Source organism: Echinops telfairi, unplaced genomic scaffold, assembly GCF_000313985.2.
Source record: "Echinops telfairi isolate 266 unplaced genomic scaffold, ASM31398v2 ScPeMD7_7444;HRSCAF=8482, whole genome shotgun sequence".
NCBI classification, from domain to species: domain Eukaryota; kingdom Metazoa; phylum Chordata; class Mammalia; order Afrosoricida; family Tenrecidae; genus Echinops; species Echinops telfairi.
In genome coordinates, this window is record NW_022111344.1 from 166,183 (window position 1) to 174,997 (window position 8,815).

General features: G+C 43.3%; 1 pseudogene; it reads left to right on the forward strand.

Moving 5' to 3' along the window:
- The first annotated feature begins 169 nt into the window (after window positions 1-169).
- LOC101664219 lies at window positions 170-3,832 on the forward strand (annotated as a pseudogene).
- The last annotated feature ends 4,983 nt before the right edge of the window (window positions 3,833-8,815 follow it).

Genomic DNA, 8,815 nt, shown 5'->3' on the forward strand with positions numbered 1-8,815 from the left:
TTACCTACAAGCCTTTAAGACCCCAGACGCTATACTTTTTGATAGCCGGGCACCATCAGCTTTCTTTGCCACATTTGCTTAGGCACCCATTTGTTATCAGTGATTCCTTCGACACCTCGTGATCACACAGGCTGATATGTTGTTCCATGTGGGCTTTGTTGCTTCGTTGATTGCTGCTTATTGTAATGTAGGCGATATTGAAGGTGCCAGCAAGATTCTCGGGTTTATGAAAAGCAAGGACCTCCCCGTCACAGATGCCTTGTTTAGTGCCCTTGTCACAGGGCACGCCAGAGCCCGAGACATGGAAAATGCTGAAAATATTCTTACAGTGATGAAAGAGGCCGGAAATGAACCTGGTCCAGATACATACCTTGCATTGTTGAATGCATATGCTGAGAAGGGCGGCATTGATCATGTTAAGCAGACTTTGGAGAAGGTGGCAAAGTCTGATCTTTACCCCATGGACCGGGATTTACTACAAATTATGTTTAGCTTCAGTAAAGCTGGGTATCCACAGTATGTAACAGAGGTTTTGGACAAAATTACCTATGAAAGAAGGTATCTACCAGATGCAATGAACCTCATTTTGCTTTTAATCACGGAAAACCTGGAAGATACAGCATTTCAGATTATGTTAGCCTGTCCAGTGTTGAGAGATGGTTTGAGTGATTTTGGAAGTTTCTTTTTGTGACATTGTGTGGCAGTGAATATGCCTGTGGAGAAGCTGAAAGACAACTGCAAGAAGTTAGAGGAGAGCCAGATGGACTCGTCCCCTTTCCAGTTCACACTGCACTGCGCTTTAGTCACCAAGAAAGCTGATCTGGCAAAGGTTCTCATGAAGTCTCTGAAAGAAGAAGGTTTTCCTATCAGAACTCATTATTTCTGGCCATTAATAGTTGGACAGCAAAAGGAGAAAAATGTTCAAGGTATAATCGAAGTCCTTAAAGGAATGCAGGAAATGAGAGTAAATCCTGATCAGGAGACATACATAAATTATGTATTTCCATCCTTTGATAGTATAAAGTCAGCACATGCTATTTTTCAGGAAAATAGGTGTCTGCCAGACGACAATACATTTTCACAAGCTGAAGTGAAAGTGAAGCATTAAATGAAAACCTAAACTTTATCTTATCATTAATGGAATCAGATTCATTGCACTTTTCATTTAGCTCTTTCAGAGGCAGCCTAATATTAGGTTTTAAGAGAAATATGGATATAAATCTCTGGAGCAAGATAACGGAGCTGTTGTAAAAGGATGGACATTAATGCTAGGAGCTGCTAGGACCAAGGGAAGCTGTTGGCTATTTCCTTTATAACTTGATTGACAGCATGAGTGACTCAGATGTACAGGCCAAGGAGGAGCAGTTGAGACAATACTTCCATCAGCTGAAGGAGATTAATGTAAAAATCCCTGAAAATATCTACAGAGGTATTCGTAATCTAATGGACAGCTATCATGTTCCTGAATTGATTAAGGATGTTAACTTATTGGTTGATAGAGAAAAGACAGACTCTCCAAAAACTTTGCAGTGTACAGCATTAGATTTAGAGTCCACACTTGAAAAACTGAAAGCTGAAAATTAACCTATAAGAGATGTCCTAAAGCAACTTATCTTAACGCTGAGTTCAGAAGAGCATATGCAAAAAGCCCTGGAAGTCAAAGCAAAACATGGTTGTTGGTGGCTATGCAGCTTTAATAAATGTGTGCTGTCGACATGATAATGCAGAGGATGCATTGAACCTGAAACAAGAATTTGACCGCTTAGATCCATCTGCTGTCCTTGACACCAGAAAGTACGTAAACCTTGTGAAAGTATTGGGAAAACATGGCAAGCTCCAAGATGCTATTAACATTCTAAAGGAGATGAAAGAGAAGGATGTTCTTATCAAAGATGCAACAGTCTTGCCCTTTTTCCACATCCTAAACGGTGCTGCCTTAAAAGGTGAAGTTGAAACAGTACAACAGTTGCACGAAGCCATCATGACTCTGTAGCGAGCCCACACACCACCATCAGTTTCCCATTGGTCACCCTGTATCTGGAAAAGGATGACTTACCTGCTGCTCTCCAAGCCTCCGTTGACTGCTATGAAAAGTATAAAATGCTCCCAAGGATTCATGATGTCTTATGCAGACTGATTGAGAAGGGGGAGCTCATTCAGAAAGCGATGGACTTCGTGAGTCAAGAGCAAAGTGAGATGACGATACTCTATGATCTATTCTTCGCCTTTCTGCAGACCGGGAATTAAAAAGAGGCCAAGAAGATCATTGAGACTTCAGGCATTAGAGCTCGTCCTGCAAGAGTTCAGTGATTCTCAGAGAGTAATCAGTTTGAAACCCTGGAAAACTTAGTGGAACTGACACAGAAACTGTTTGAATGTCATAGCGACCAGCTATACTATAATCTGTTAAAGCTATATAAAATGAATGGAGACTGGCAAAAAGCTGATGCTATCTGGAATAAAATGCAAGAAGAAAATATCATACTTCGTGAGAAGACATTAATATTATTAGTGGAAATTCTTAGAAACAATAATCAGGAGGTTCCATTTGATGTGCCTGAGTTGTGGTATGAGGATGAAAAACATCCCCTGACTTCTTCATCACCTGTACCTGTAGAAACGAAGCTCCACAAAGATCTCTTGATCGCCTGTCAAAGGAACCAATCTAAAGATGCATATAATATTTTCCTGAGAGCCAAAGATCAAAATATTGTATTTAACAGTGAAATTCACAGCAGTCTTATAAAATTACTATTGTTGAAGGATAGTTTCACACAAGCAATGCAAGTGAAAACTATCGTCGAGACCCACATCAAGGGCTTCACACTGAACGATGCTGCCAACAACCTCATTCAGGCATGTGCCTTGAAGGGTGATGCCGAAAGCATACACGCAATTGAGAAGATGGTCAGTGGACTAGAGAATTCAATTGGACTTTCAAATATGGTTTTCATCAATAACACTGCTTTGGCAAAAATAAAGAACAATAACACAGACATCGCCGTGGAAAGCCTCGAGAGCATGCTGACTTCAGGCAGTCCCACCGTGGAGCCCCAGTTCTTTGCCTTGGCCTACTTATTCAGAAAAGTCATAGAGGAGCTACTGGAGTCGGCCCTGGAAAAGTTAAGCATCATGGCAGAGAGTTTGGCCAATCAGTTTGCAGTTTACAAACGTGTCACGGATCTGTTCCTTCAGCTGGTAGATTCAGGCAAGGTGGATGATGCCAGTGTGCTTCTACAGAGATGTGGTGCCATCGCTGAGCAAACGCCCATCCTATCCATCTTCTGAGCGCTCACAGGCAGGGAAAGACACCAACTATGAAATCTTTGTTAGAATGGATTCCTGAATTAATTGAAAGTAAACAAGCGGCCATCTAGCTCAGACGCAACAAAGCCCACAAGGAAGAAAACATCAGCCTGTGTGATCACGAGGTGCCGAAGGGATCAGTTATCTGGCGTCAAAGAAAAAAAAAGATTTCATTGTGTGCTCACCTCCATGATATGATCACTGAAGACAAGTGGGTGCAAAAGCAAATGTGGCAAAGAAAGCTGATGGTGCCCGGCTATCAAAAGGTATAGTGTCTGGGGTCTTAAAGGCTGGAAAGTAAACAAGCGACCATCTAGGGCTATGCCCTGGACAATGATGTTGCCTCTGCTAAAGCGATGTATGGACATTTGACTGCCAGGAACATCAAGTTTAATGACCTATTTCTGAAGCATTATGCAGTGTTGCTGAAGATTGAGGGGGGGAGGATGTACATTTCCCAGAGCCCCAGGAAAGCTTTGAGTTTTATGTGAAGCAGCTGAATGAATCAAAGGAAGCCTCTTTGTGAAGGTGCAGGCCTGATGGTGTCTTATGTATATTTGTGACTCTGTGTCTGGATGTTATTTTTTAAATGTATTTGAAAGGAAAATTAAATAACCAAAAATTCAAAAGAAAAGATATGTACAAATGCAAATATATTTAAATATGAGGTAGGGAAATAGATCTATGTGCCTATATTTATAGGTTTAGTATTAAGGTAGCAGAAGGACTTTGGGCCTCCACTCAAGTACTCCGTCAATGCAAGAATACTTTCTTCTATTAAATTGGCATTCTATGATGCTCACTTTCCCGACACAAGCTTTTAAGATGCCAGACACTGTATCTTTTGATAGCTAGGCACCATCAGCTTTCTTCACCATATCTGTTAATTGCCCACTTGAGAGGTGGGCAAAGGACTTGAACAGAAGTTTCACAGAGGTAGAAATCTGAATGGCCAACAAATATATGAGGAAATGTTCCCGATCTTTAGCCATAAGAGAAATGCAAATTAAAAAAACAATGAGGTACCACCTAACACCCTCAAAGGTAACCCATTTCAAAAAATCAGAAATCAAAAAGTGTTGGAGGGGCTGTGGGGAGACAGGAACTCTCATCCACTGCTGGTGGACTTGTAAGTATGTACAACCACTATGAAAATCGATCTGGCGATATCTAAAACAGATGGAAATTGAGTTACCATACGACCCAGCAATTCCCCTACTGGGCATCTACCCAGAAGAGGCAAGAAACAAACCAAGGCCAGACATCTGTGCTCCAATGTTCATTGTGGCACAGTTCACAATTGCAGGGAGTTGGAAGCAACCCAAATTTCCATCAACTGACGATTGGATTAAAATACTGTGGTATACACATACAATACATCGCTAAACAGCAGTGATGAACGTAGGAAGCACATCGCTGCATGGGAAGAGCTGGAGGAAATCATGCTAAGTGAAGTAAGTCAGGCACAAAAGGACAAGTACAACATGAGTCCGCTGAGGTAAGCATTAAAAAAAAAATGCAAAAGGGGCATTGGGAAAAAGCTACTGTCTACAAACATTCTTGGGGTGAGGACTGGGTAGTAGGGCAGGGACCAGATCAAATGCAGGGATGCACATGGTAGACAACAGGGGAGGAGGTGGGGAGATGGAACAAAAAAATGATGAAAATAAGGAAGAAAGGGGTAGCGGGGGCACGGGGCACTAACCCAACCAAGGGGAGCGTATTGTTTATATCTCCACAGGAAAAGAAGGACCAGACTTCAACCCAGTGCTCCAAGGTGTGAATACAACATGCCGGCACGGAGTAGGGAACCAATGGAGAGGTCTGGGGGGCTGGCCCCAGTCCCAAATGCTACAAAAGGAATCCTGACCTATGAAGGGCCAGCTGCATCTGCTCAGACCTCAGGGAGAGCCAAGTGGGTGACCTCAGGCCTCCACAATCTTGGTTCCAGCACCCATAGTCACTGAAAGACATTGAGTCAATGCTGACTCATAGAGACCCTAAAGCACAGGGTAGAACTTCCCTAGTGAGTTTCTAAGTCTGTACCCTTTACCAGAGCACAAAGCACAGTTTTCTCCCATCCCGACACCCTGTCTGAAATATTAGGAAAAAATTCTAGTCACACTACTGACCTTTTCAATTCATAGTTGTAGAGACTGGAAAATCTCAGACATCACTCTAGACCTTTCGCTTGATTCAAGTAGATTGAGTGCTTGAGGAATCCAAGATGGGCAGGTCAGATGGGGGGCTGCGCAGATGGATGGATACAAGCTATATAGGAAATATGGCAAGAAGTGTCTCATGTCTGGAGATCCACACTTCTAGTGCATTCCTGGATCTGGCCAAATGCTGCACAGCTTAGAGAAAGAGTCTGCTTACATTTATACTGAGGGAAAACCACACCCACCAGGATAACACCTCCCACTCCTGGGATGCTGGGTCTGGGCAAGTCCTTGTCTGCTTGCAACATTTGTGGGCTTAACCTGCCTTAGACAACACCGTGTATGTGTGCTTCAGCATTACCTTGAATCTGGGAAAGTGGTTCTCAACCTTCCTAATGCTGTGACCCTTTAATATAGTTTCTCACGTTGTGGTAACCCCCAACCATAAAATTATTTTTGTAGCTACTTCATAACTGTAATTTTGCTACTGCTATGAATTCGGTGATCCCTGTGAAAGGGTTGTTCCAGCCCAAATGGGGTCACGACCCACTGGTTGAGAACCAATGCTTTAAAGTGTTAAAGAGCAAACACATCACTTTGAGGACTAAGGTGCTCCTGAACCAAGCTGTTGTATTTCCAGGGGGCTCATATGGACATGAAAACTGGACAATGAATAGGGAGATCTGAGAAGAAATGATGCATCTGAACTAGGAATTCACAAAGAATAGTAAAATTACAATAGAGTGCCATATGAACTAACAAATCTGTTTTGTAACAAGTACAGCTGATTGGTCCTTGGAAGCGATGATGCCAAGACTTCCCTCATACTTTGAAGATGTTATCAGAAGGATATTTTATCAATGCCTGGAGAAGGACATCATGTTTGGTACAAGGATCAAAATAATAGAAGAGACCACCACCAAGATGAATTGATTCAGTGGCTGTAGCAATGGGCTCAAACATTATAGTAATTGTAAGGATGGTGCACGACAAAGCAGTGTTTTTTTCTATTATATATAGGGTCGCTATGCATGTGATTTGATTTGATGATATCTAACAATAAAAACGTGGTAGTACGTATACTATTTTGAGGAATTAGTACACTGTTTTCCAAAGAGACTGTACCATCTTTCAGTGCATAAGGACACTGATCTTTCAATATCCTAGATGATATTTTAGCACATTCAAAAATTTTATTTTCCCTATTTTGTGATAAAAACGCAACAAAATATATTACAAAATACTGTCGTAGTCATTGTTCTTTTCAAGTTTTCTTTGAGTGAGAACTCTGATAGCTACTAGCATTTTATTTTTTAAGAACTTGCCCAGAATGGTCATTATATTCGTATCAGCTAGAATTTCAATGATAATCTATTGAAACAACAAAATACATCTATATAGTCTATTTATAGGAGTTACTTCAGTATAAGTATGCACTCAAGTTCCAGACAATTGTCCTAAGGCATTTTCACATTAAATGTTCCATTTATTTCTTAATGTTTTTCACTGACAGAAAATGTTCAGTAATGGATGAGGGGGGAAGATGGCGACAGAGTGACACATACTAGAGGGACTCCGCAGAATCCAGCCCAGGAGAGTTGCTTAGAGGGAACTTTAACACAAGTAGAATGCAGGAGGAGCATCACAAAGATAAGTTGGCACAGACTCACGGGGTTTTGAGGGGCTTGGGGCTTTTGGCTTACCTCAGTGGAAGCCGGCTGGGGCTTGACCTTGGCCCAGCTACTGTCGCTGCCAGATCCGGGACCATTTGGAGCCCGTAGGGGGATTTGGGTTCAACACAGCCACAGTTTACCCCCGCCTGCCTCAGGGCAGGAACTGGACCTTTGGGGCTCCATGGGCGGGGAGTGGGGTTGAGCTACTTTGTAGCTTTTGGTTACATCTCTGCTCTCTGTTCACCCACAGTCTGGGAGGCCTGCGCAGGGGCTTTTTCTTGGCACAGCCACAGCTTGCCACTGCTGCCTGAGGACGGGGACTAAACCCTCGCAAATCCACAAGCAGGGATCTGCGATAGAATCGGGGTCCAGCTACATTGTTGCCTCTGTTTACATCTCGGCCCTCTGTCCGACCCCACCCCCATCCCCACGGTCTTTGAGGGCTACTCAGGGGCTTTTTCCCAGCTCAAGTGCGGCAACTGCAGCTTGCTGACGCTGCCTCAGAGGAGGGACTAAACTCTCACGGCTCCACTGATGGGGAGTGGGACTCACCTACATAGTTACTTTTCTTTCCCTCTTGCCCCTACATCCCCACACCCCGCACAGTCTAAAGGGTCTTACTTTTTATTTTTTTTCTTTCCCCTCTGTCTCTTTCCAGTTCTCTCACACTCCACCGCTGACCTCCAGATCACTCCCAATAGCCTAGGGCTCTTACGCTTGTACCACACCCAGCTAGCTGAGCTCAACCCTGTGTAGCTAGCCCCACCCTATGTAGCTAGCCCAAGGCTAGGGAAAGCCCTGCTTCCCCTCCAGGGGATACCCCGCCCAATCACGCACTGAGGAATTCCTGCCTGTGTACCTGGGGGCATAAGGCAGCTTAGCCAACACTCATCACCATTCCAAGCTGTTGCAGGAACCTCTGCCCAACCTCCACAACACCAAAGCAGGCAACCCACCAGCCTTCTAGGGCCCTCCCCTGATAGGGAAGCCACAGGAAGATAAAGGGTAGGTTAATGCCATAGTAACAATTAGCTGTAGGCGGTTCAAATAAGCATTCCTACAAGTCTCCTAGAGAGAGCCAGTGCTCTTAGCCTCCCTAGAAAATGGCACCTGGTTCCTCTAAAACAATGCAACGCAAAGAGCCATCAGCCCCAAACACCTCAACAAAAAAACAGGAGAAACAAAAGGCAATGGCAGAAGATATCCCAAACATAACAACACACATAGAAGAAGCAGACATTGAGCTGCCACAGAAAGAAATTTTCAGAATGCTGCTTGGAGTCATACAGAAAAAGGATGAAATGATAGAGGAGATAAAGGCCATATACCAAAGAGAAATACACAAGCTTAGGGAGGAGATAACAAAATCCAATAGCAGAAACACAGTTCCTACAAGTTCTCCATTCTTGTGGGATCCTCGCCTGGTTTTGGTATCACAGTTATACTAGCTTCATAGAAGGGGTTCAGGAGTTTGCCATCTTTTTCTATGTTTTGGAAGAGTTTGTGTAGGATTGGTGCTAGTTCATCCCTAAATGTTTGGTAGAATTCTCCAGTGAAGCCATCTGGTCCAGGGGATTTTTTTATTCTGGTAATCCCTTAATAACCTTGTCTATTTCTTCTATTGCTATAGGTCTGTTGAAGTTCTTGATATCCATCGAGGAGAGTCTAGGGATG